Here is an 11,920-nt window from a genome sequence, read left to right as displayed (position 1 = left end):
CTGTGGCTGAATTTTGCCAAAAAACAGAAAAAGAGATGGTGACAGAGAGATAGAAAGAGAAAGGAGAGGGGGAAGAGGAAGATGGCAGGCAAAACAAAACAAAACATAAACAAAACCCCCAAACCACAGCCTGTAAAAATTCTCAAAAAATTGGAGTGTCTTAACATTGAGCAGGATTTCTCCAATAACTGAGGAGTTGCTGCCCTCTCATGGAGAACCGAAAGATCTCATTTACAAGCACTGATTCTGTAATCACACCACATCCTGCCTCCTCTTTCTCCCTGGACTACTTTTTAAGTCTCGAATATTTTCTAGAAGATGCCTGCTCTTCTTGATACATAATAATTCTTTTAAAATAACTAATTTCATTTTTTATAACCATAGGATTATACAGCACATGCATATGAACGGAATAAAATACAGAATCAATCTCACTTTTAGCTTTTACTTGGATTTAGATGTAAACTCTTTTCCCCCAAACAGGATGGTGCAGAGAAGTCTGACGTGACAGGTTACAATTCTGCCCTGAACCCACATGACACAAATCTCAGGGCGAAATTTCAGAATTTAGAGAAAAGCAAAGTTGAAGGTGATCTTGATGCCCCATGCCTACCTTTCCTGCAAACATCCTGGCTCAAAAATCAAATCTTTTCTTATTTGTTGTAATATGTTATCTTTCCAATTTTAGATCTTGTCTCAAGCCATGTGATCCCAGCAATAGAAATGTGCAAGCTCAAAAACTAAAGTACAATAATAAATTCACTTCCAAGGAACTTTCACATCTTAGTGGCAGAGAAAAGCAATGAGAGGATAGTATGATATAGTGTGGGGGGTTTTTTGGTTTTGTTTTTGCCATACTTGCAGCATGCGGAAGCTCCTAGGCCAGGGACTGAACTTGAGCCATAGCACTAACAATGCCAAACCCTTAACTGCTAAGCCACCAGGAAACTCCCTGATTTTGATCCAGAAAAAAAAATGACCTCAAAATCTAATTTTTAAATTGTCTATCTTGCCCCACTAGACTATAAATCCCAGGAAAATAGGGAACTTGTCTGTCTTGTTATATAGGTGTAGGAAATTTAAAATATTTCTACACAAATGAGAAAATTAACACTGGTTTACACAATAACAACCACCATTATTTTCACTAGCACCCATATCTTTGTTGCATTTCTAAGTTTTTTGAAACATTTGATGCCATGTGGACAGAAATCTCTCCACCAAAATAAGATTGGTTTTCTTTTACACTTAAATTCAAGGAGGATAAAGTTTTAGAAACTACTGAATTTACTTCAGTCTCTATTTTCAAATACTAATCTAATACCTATCCTTTATAAATCAAGACCTATTCTTTTTTTAAAGTTTTTTATTTTTATTTTTTTATGGCCGCACTCACGGCATATGGAGGTTTCCGGTTCAGAACCGGTAAAGTGGGAACCTACGCCACAGCTGCAGCTACGTGGGATCCTTTAACCTTGCTGGGTGGGAGATTGAACCTGTGTCCTGGCACTGCAGAGACACCACTGATTCCTTTGTGCCACAGCAGGAACACCTGCGGTTGGATTAACCCACTGCACCACAGCAGAAATGCCAAAACCCATTCTTGAAAAAAAAGAAAACTTTCTTCCAGCTTTAATGGAAATATGTTAAATATTCTAAAACATTTAAAGTGTATATCATAATGTGATATAAATATACACTGGGAAAGATTTCCTCTCATCTGGTTAATTCAAGTAACTAAGGTGTAATTTACACAAATGATATTCATCACTGGAGCTTGAAATAGGATTTCCAATAAACTAAGTGAATTTTGGTATTTCCATATTCTCGTTGAATGCTTCAAAAAGGACCTCTTCTCCATCAAATCTGTGTAAAAAGTAAGGCTTTTACAATTTTCTTTACCTTCTTTTGACCCCACTCCAGCCCTGTACTCCTTTTTGTTTGGCCACCCCATGGCACACGGAGCTCCTGGGCCAGGGATTAGATTCAAGCTACAGTCCCGGATCCTTAATGAATTGTGCTGAACTGGGGATCAAACCCATGTCCCAGCACTCCCAAGTTGCTGCTGATCCCATTGCGGCAAAGTGGGAACTCCAGCCCTGTACTCTTTTTTGAGCTTGCACTTAAACAGACATTAACATGGTTTGAAAACAAATTTGAATTCTTGTATTTTGCATGTTGTTCAAATTTTTCCAAAGTTGGAACAGGAAATCTAAAGATAAATGTCTGATTTTATCAAGTTTGATTTGTATAGAAACTGGGGAAATCTCCAAAAATAAACTTCACAAACACACACACACACACACACACACACACACAAAGGACTTCAGCGAGTTCATCATATTATTCTTTACAACATACTGAAATTATCTATATTCTCTTAAAAAGATAAATTCATGAAATAAAAGAATACATGGTTGCAATATCATCAGATTAAGCAAAAAGGTCCACATGAATTTAAACAAGACACCCACTCCTGGGCATCTATCCAGAGAAAACCACGACTCGCAAAGATACATGTACTCCAATGTTCATTGCAGCACTATTTACAATAGCCAAGACATGGAAACAACCTAAATGTCCATCGACAGAGGAGTGGATCCAGAAGATGTGGTACATATACACAATGGAGTATTACTCAGCCACTAAAAAGAACGAAATACCAGCATTTTTAGCAACATGGATGGACCTAGAAACTATCATGCTAAGTGAAGTCACCCATACAATGAGACACCAACATCAAATGCTTTCACTGACATGTGGAATCTGCAAAAAGGACAGACTAAACTTCTTTGCAGAACAGATGCTGCCTCACAGACATTGAAAAACTTATGGTCTCCGGAGAAGACAGTTTGGGGGGTGGGGGGATGTGCCTGGGCTGTGGGATAGAAATCCTGTGAAATCAGATTGTTATGATCATTATACAACTACAGATGTGATAAATTCATTTGATTAATTTAAAAAAATGGAAAAAATAAAGAATTTAAACAAGACAAGCAGAGTACTCATTTAATGATAAAAGACACAATCATAAAGAATATATAGTTTCTTTATGAACTAAATGACATAAAGCTAAAACTTGTAGTGCTACATGAACTTGCTGAAATCATTTAGCATATCCTTTAATACAACGCATGTAGAATCTGACAACTCAAATACACAAAATAACAATGTTACAGCAGATGTGAATGATACGTTTTACTTAATAGATGTATCTGTGTAAAGCTTTGTTCTCCATAAGTAGTGTGTATTAAATTTCTAATATTCATCAATGAATATTAATGAATGAATCAAAATCCCAATTCTATTTATTAGCTGCGTGATTTTGGAAAAATTACCTTAGTTTGGAGTTCCCGTTGTGGCTCAGCGGTTAACGAATCCAGCTAGGAACGATGAGGTTGTGGGTTTGATCCCTGGCCTTGCTCAGTGGGTTAAGGATCCGGGGTGACTGTGAGGTGTGGTGTAGGTTGCAGATGCGGCTCGGATCCCGAGTTGCTGTGGCCCTGGTGTAGGCTGGTGGCTACAGCTCCGATTAGACTCCTAGCCTGGGAACCTCCATATGCCGCGGGAACAGCCCTAGAAATGGCAAAAAGACAAAAAAAAAAATTACTTATGTTTCTACTTCCTTTTTTGTAAAATAAAAACTGCCACACCCGCTCTGCGGATTGCTGTGACCATTAAATAATTTCTTCCTACCACTCTTAGAAACATCCTTAACACGTGTGCTTTTCCATGGTGTATTCCATGCAGTACGGCATGGTAAATGCATCTGAAGTTTTAATGATTAATATGGGTGAAAGCCAAGCATAGAAACCTGGGAGACAGTAAATAAGATTTTTTTTTTCTGTAATTTTATATCCTATTGGTCTCCATCTTCTCTGACTTGAGTACTAAGTACTTTTCAGTCCATCTTCATATCATAGCTTCTACTTTAAAAAGTTTTCGCTGGTCTAAAGTAAGCAACCCCAACATACTGCAAAAGCATGCCAGATAAATTACTCTTGCCCTTGGATGCCCTGGGCTATCCAATGGCTAATCTAAAATACATAATGATGAAGTATGAATAAACCAACCAGAAAAAAAAAAATCAAGTTCTTGGTCACCAAGAAAACCTTAAAGAATCCCTACAAGTACAGAAATTTTATGTTCCACATCCTCTAACCATAATTGAGTTGTAAACCAGAAGTTTACAATAAGAAGAAAAAAATAATCTAAAGAGCACAAAGTCTTTACAATATGAAATCAAGATACACTCTTCAAAGTAGGAGTTCCTGTTGTGGCTCAGCAGTTAATGAACCCAACTAGCATCCATGAGGATGTGGGTTCAATCCCTGACCTCTCTCAGTGGGTTAAGGATCTGGCATTGCTGTGAGTTGTAGTGTAGGTTGCAGAGATGCTGCTCAGATCCTGAGTTGCTATGGCTATGGCTTAGGCCAGTGGCTACAGCTCTGATTCAGTCCCAAGCCTGGAACCTCCATATGCCAGGGAGTGCAGCCCTAAAAAACAAAAAACAAACAACAACAACAAAAAACCAAAAAACAACAACAAAAAAAGAAGATACACTCTTCGAAGTAGTTCCTACCAAAAGACATAATCAAAATATATTACAAATAAAAGAATACTTGATAATGAAATATCTGGAACATAGCAAAACTATATACAATAGAAAATACTTAAATGTTACTGTTACTAAAAAAGACTGACAATAAACTATGCAACTAAAGAACACTTTATAAAATTATAGTAAATCAAAACAAGAATCAAGGATGATGAGCCAATCCCCACACCTCTTGTCACTGTTCATACAAAGTCTGTACGCAGTTGTTCACAGCAGCTTTATTTGTAATAGCCCCCAAACTGGACACAATTAAAATGTCCTATGATAGATGAATGAGTAAATGAACTCTGTACAGCCACATCATTGGTTACTATTCAGCAGTAAACATGAAAGAACTGTTGATAGATGCAATGACTTGGCTGTATCTGAAGGGCACTGTGCTGAGACAGAAAAGGGTAATCTTAAAAGATCACATCCTGTATTATTCCAGTTTTCTAACACTCTTGAAATGACAAACTGGTTGCTGGGGTTTAGCATGGTGGGGCGGGAGGGGGGGTGTGAGGTGGGTGGGAAGAGGGAGGCTTGGCTATGAAAGGATAGAACAAGACCGGTATTTGTGAACTGTTCTGTATCATGAATATGGTAGAAGTTAAACTAATCTATGTATGTGATAAAAAGTCACAGAAATATGTGCACGTATTAGACCAATGTCAATCTCCTGGCTTTGATATATTATAGTTACATAAGGCATAATCCACTGGGGGGGAAGTCGGTGAAGGGTACATAGGACTTCTGTTATCTTTGCAACTTCTTACAAATCTATAATAATGCCAAAATAAAAAGATTTTTTTTAAAAATTAAAAATTTTAAATATAATTATTATAAAATAAAATCTTGTTTTTTGAAAATACAAATAAAACAGATTAAAGCCCAACAAGTCTGACAAGGGGAATACAAGAGAAAAAGTGAAAATACATAGTTAAGGAGAAGAAAAAAAGGTATAACTCCAACTACAGAAGAAATTAGAAGACCTTACATGTTCAACGGCAATAAATTTGAAAATGTGGATCTACCATGGGCCACTTTTCTAGCTAGGGCTTCCCTAGATGGTCACACATTTGTGCTCACTAAATTCTTTCCTATAAAAGATGGTGAAATCCCCAGAAGTCTATAGGGCAGAGGGGGAGCACAATTCTATGTATGGCCAGCTCTTCCCTAGGTGCTGAGGACAGATCAACTTACAAGACTCACTTCACGCCTTCCCATAACTCACAAAGACAAAAGTTAGAGACGTAAGTTGAATCCAGTAGAATACTTAAAAAAGATGTACATTTTCAGACAAGTAAGATATATTCCAAGAATATAGGGATGGTTTTGCATTGAGAAATCTTCAATATGATTTCTTATGTTAAACCAAGCAATGAAACCATTTGCTTGTATCAATAAGCGACAAAAAAAATTTTTTTAATTCAGCTGCCACTTCAAACAAGACTGAAGTATGAAAATTATAGGCATAAATAATTTCTAAAATAGGCTATTTGTTGAAATAAAGAAAAAGCAAATAGTACACTAAAAGGCAAAATATTATCCTGTTGTGGCTCAGTGGAAATGAATCTGACTAGTATCCATGACGATGTGGATTCAATCCCTGGCCTCACTCAGTGGGTTAAGGATCCAGTGTTGCCATGAGCTGTAGTGTAGGTCACAGACACAGCTCAGATCTGGAGTTGCTGGACTGTGGTGTGTAGGCCAGCAGCTGTAGCTCCCATTTGACCCCTAGCCTGGGAACCTCCATATGCCACAGGTGCAACCCTAAAAAGACAAAAAAAAATAAATAACTAAAAAAAAAAAAAAACTATTTCTATAAAATCAAGATCAGGCAAAATTATCTTCACCCACACATGTTATGCACCCATAAAATAAATGCTAGCAATTAGCATTGTAATAAATTCAATAAGATGTTTATAAGAAACATATTTTTATTACAAAAAAATTAAGAGAAAAACCTTGATATAGTAATAGTAACAACAAAATGCCTAGGAATACATTAACAAATATAGCTAGAGGATGTATATGAAGGAGATTCTAAAATTTTATTGAAGGATACAAAAGCAAGGACTCAATAAATGGAAAGATATGCCATGTTTCTGGATGGGAAGACTTTTTAAAATATCAGTTTATAAGTTAATATACAATGAGGCTGTTGTCAGAATTTCAAATATTTTATCTTGTAACTGGATAAAATGACTGCCAACATAAGTTGTTTAAAAAATTAGGGGGAGAACTTGATTTATAAATATACTATAAATCAAATAAATATGATCTGATAGAGGACTACATTTGTAGAACAGAATAAAATCTAGAATTCAACTCTGTATCTATTAAGAAACATTATGATCCATCTAGAACCCTGGCCTCTTCACTTATGATTTCCACCCCATGTCAGGTACCTGTACATGTCTATAATCATGATTTACTCTCAAAAAAATCTCAATTATCAAGCATCACTCCACTGTTGCCTATCTTTCCAGTTCCCTTGCCTCAATACATCCATTCCAACACATCTGACTTTACGTGGGAGCAGCCGTCCTTTAGTTCCACCATTTTTCCCCCATTAATAATTTCCTGTTGCCGGTCACTAGTTTAAAAAAAGTGACTGATCACTTACATACAACAAACTAGTGGGTATAACAGAAAAGCAGCAGACTCGCAGATATACAAACAGTTTCTGTGGGGAGAGGGGAGAGGATAGGGGCAGTAATGTGTATGGTGGTGGGAGGACTAAGAAGTACAAACTGTTAGGTGTAAAGTAAGCTACAAGGGTATAATGTACAACATGGGGAATAGAGCCAATATTTTACAACTATAAATGGAGTATAAACTTTAAAAATTATGACTCCCTACATGGTATACAGTAAGTTACAGGTGTACAAACTATATTTCAATTTAAAAAAATGACTGCTCCAGCTTAGGAGGATACACTTGAGCACAAGGGTTTGTTGAAATGCCCTTCTTCCAAAATGTTAAAAACATATTAAAAGAATTGAAGAATAAGTCTTAATAGTGAAGGCAGTGAAGAATGTTATCATACATTTCTAAATTTATGCAAAATGAAGAAAAGATGGGTGGCTCTACTGGCTAAAAGAGGAGAAAAAGGACCTACAAATTATCATACTAAGTGAAGTTCCTCTGATATCGCTTACACGTGGAATCTAAAAAGAGGCTACAAATGAACTTATTTGCAGAACAGAAACAGACTTACAAACTTCAAAAAATTTATGGTTATTACCAAAGGGGATATGGGGTGGACTGGGGGTTTGGGATGGAAATGTTCTAAAATTAGGTTGTGATGACGCTTGTACAACTATAAATATAAAACTTCTGGAATGTCCCCGGTAACAGGAATGTTTCAGATCTTGTGATAGTGGTTATATTTATTATTAATTTATTAATGTTACTTAATATTTCATATAGCACATACATTTATTAAAACCCATCAATATAAAGTTCTAAAATGGGCATGTTTATTTAATGTAAAATGTACTTCAATAAAGACTTTAGGATCTTATCCTCCACAGACATGAAACAACACATACAGTTACTCACTGCCCACTCATGGGCAACTGGCTGAATAAGCTGTGCAATCTACAACAGACAGTTTGTAACCTTAAAAAAAGAATGAGGGAGGGCTCCACAAACTAATGATATATGGAGTGATTTTTCAGGTTACACTGTTAAGTGAAAAAGCAAGATTCAAGAGTAGCCATAGTATGCTACCTTTTGTATGGTTTATCAAAAAAAAAAAAAAAAAGAACATTGCATAATTTTTGCAAAAAGAAACATGGGGGGAATTACCAGAACCTAGTGATAATGACCATATGTGGAGAGAGCTTGAGATCAGGACAAAGTGAATAGATTTGGGAACATGACTTTCCCGATTCAGCTTTTTATAATATGGTATTGGCTTTTGAGCCGTGTGAAATGTTTCAATTATTCAAAAGATTAAAAGGGATGAAAAAAGTAAGCTCTAAAATTGAATATAAGCAGGAACAAATGAACTTATACCAAATAGATAATAAAACCTCATAAAAAATTTATTCAAGTAATTTGAACACTTGACTATATATCCATAGTGAGGTACACACCTAAGGTCAAAAAGAATGCAAGTGAACTTCGACATTTTCTTAGCAGGCTCATGGTTGGTAGTTCTACTGGTATTGCAAGAAATCATTTTGTAAGAGTGATTTGTTCGTGTTTCTATTAATGAACAGCGAACTGTGCAAGAGGCAAATGTAAACAGACATGTTTATTTGTACATGCCGTGCTCTCTATCCAGCACTGCAAGATTAGTGTTGTTTTTAGAGTAAACTTAGATGTGGATTGTGTGTTTATCCTAAAAATGGTGGTATGTGTGTGACACATGGGAATATACAGCTTAAAATTCCTAGCGAAGAAAACATGCCTGAAGGAATACAAAGCTAAAAAGGATAACTGTTTCAAGACCAGGAGCCTGTACTACCTCCTAACACGACAGCAGCTAGACTTCAGAGGCTGGGACACGCAGGAAGCCACAGAGCCTGACCTGAGGTTGGCAGTCAACACACAGGTCTTCACCCACTGGGAACCCAGCAGTACTCTCATCAGGCACCTCATTTGCATTTATCGGCTCTCCTTAGAAACCACTCTATCATTTATTTACAGATCACTGGTCTAGACCACTTTTTGCCTGTTAAAAAGACCACAAACTGCTTGTAGAAGAAAAAAGGAAAATACAAGAGTTCCCATCATGGCTCAGCTGAAACAAATCCAACTAATATCCATGAGGATGCGGGTTCAATCCCCGGCATTGCTATGAGCTGTGGTGAGGGTCACAAATGCGGCTTGGATCCTGTGTTGCTGTGGCTGTGGTGTAGGCTGGCTGGCAGCTGAGCTCTGATTCCACCCCTAGCCTGGAAACTTCCATGTGCCCCAGGTGCGCCCCTAAAAAGCAAAAAACAAAACAAAACAAAACAAAAACAACAAAAAACAAAAAACAGAAAAATACACATATACACACATGGAATGAGAAACTACAACTTTAGAAAAATACTTTTCAAATGGGTATATCCAATCTTATTCCAGAAAAATTTTAAACCTCAGAAGAAAAAAAACCACTTTGTTTTCTCTACGTGAATTTTTTGACTTTAGAAAAACTGAGACCAATAACCACAACATGCTAATTATAACAGCTAACACTTACTGAAGTGCACTCTGTCAAGCTTTACACTCCCTAACTCAATCAATGCTCAGAACCCTACAGTGTTGAGACCAGTATTACCCCATTTTCGAGAGGAAGAAACTGAGACTCAAGAAGGTTGAGTAACTCACCCAGGATCTTTTAGCAGTAAAATAACTGAGCTAAGGATATAAGCTCACTCTGATTCCAAAAGCCACACTCCTTCCTAACTTTATGCTATACTGACTTCTATGAAACTTGCAACAAACAGACAATATCCATTATTATTATTTTTCTTCTTTTCATGGCCACACCTGTGACACATGGGCATTCCCAGGGTAGGGGTTGAATGGGAACTGCAGTTGCGGGCCTACACCACAGCTACAGCAATACTGATCAAGCCACATCTGCGACCTTGCGGCAACACTGAATCCTTAACCCACTGACTGAAGCCACAGATCAAACCGCATCCTCATGGACACTACATCAGGTCCTTAACCCACTGAGCCACAATGGGAATTCCAATATCCATTTAAAAAAATAAGTATTCCAGCATATAAAAAAAGAATCTCAATTTTATGAGTCTTGCAAAACATGAAGTTAGCAAAAACAGAAAACAGCCCAGTCTCACTATGATTACATATGAAAAAAGCAGAAAGTGGCAGATCCTGGGGAGAGCTTGGCCTATGCAAATACAGGAGGCCTGGCCTTGGAAAGGGCTGGGAGGGCTGGCTGCATGTAATGGCCCTGGTCAAAGGCTGGGGTATGCAGGCCTTAGCAACAGTTGTGAAATAGGACGTTTCCTCTAAACACATTGTCAGGAAACAGATTCGAAACAATACAGAAACAAAACAGATAGCTGCAATTTCCTCTAAATAAATATATACATTAAAGTTACAAATGATATTTTTTTCTATTTTACCTAGAAAACTAAAGAAACCTTAGTTGAAACCAAAGTACCAAACTGATTAGTCAGTTGGACAGACAGAAGAAACAGTAGCTTTTTCTTCTTAGCATCAACTACATAGACTCTGAAATGAGAAGACTGATTCTATTCACACTAATGAAAAAAACAGTTCTTGGTAGGAATAGTTCTTAAAAAAGAAGCTTAAGGGCCTATGTAAAAAGAAACTATAAACATAAAAACAGTTTAAGAGCTGAATAGAAAGATATCTCTTTTCCTAATGGCAAGTCTTACCATTAAATTATGTTTTCTTATAATTAATGTAGAAATTTTTATCAAATGATTCCAATTGATAAAGTTTTAACAAACTGAATAAAATGATTACGTTTTTAGTTTAAAAATGTTTATTTATGCAATATTTCAAACAAATTCAAAAGACAGACCACTAATTGGGAAGAGTAATATACATTAGTGACGAAGGATTAGTATCCATATCACATTTTATAAAGAACTTCTCTCTTAAAAGAAAGATCTACACAAAGGAAAAAATGGGCAAAGAATAAGGTGAAAGACTCATATGCTTAAAAAAAAAACCACTGAAAAAGAGTCAGAAAGCATTTGCCTTATCAGCCACAAACATACACGACTAACAAAACTTTCATTCCGCCATGCCTCTGTGGAAGTCTGATGAAACCCAGAGAGCCCTTCCAAGACTGTTTTTAAAGCATAAACGAAACATACGGGATTACAGAAAGCCAATTACACTGAAATCCATAACCTTCCAAGGTGAAGAGACCCTAAAATATAAGGCCGAAGTAGATTCTAGTACTCTGGGAATTTTATCTAGGGCAAAATTGGTCCTTCAGCTCAGTGGGAAATTTATTTAATGCACACAACTGGCACACCACGTGAAGACCAAGATGGCACCTACCTTGTGTCATAAGCAGAAGTGAATTACAGTTAGTAAAGTGTTAAGAAAAAAATAAAAGTCTCAGAAAGGTTAAGGAGATTGCATGTACAGCCTAAGGGGTGAGGAACCCAAAAGGTATAAAATATTTAAAGATAAGTTGTAAGAAGAAACACAGTATAAGCAAACTGAAAAACAAACACTGCATTAGAAATAAATGCTTACAACACACACACACACACACACGTTAATATCTGTACTAACCAAACAGCTCATATAACAATAATAAAACCAGAAAAAAAGACTGAGCAGAAAAACTGACAAACTTCAAAAAAA

This window comes from Phacochoerus africanus, chromosome 12, assembly GCF_016906955.1.
Source record: "Phacochoerus africanus isolate WHEZ1 chromosome 12, ROS_Pafr_v1, whole genome shotgun sequence".
Taxonomy (NCBI): Eukaryota; Metazoa; Chordata; class Mammalia; order Artiodactyla; family Suidae; genus Phacochoerus; species Phacochoerus africanus.
The sequence above is the reverse complement of the archived record's forward strand: the minus strand, read 5'-3'. Positions refer to the sequence as shown.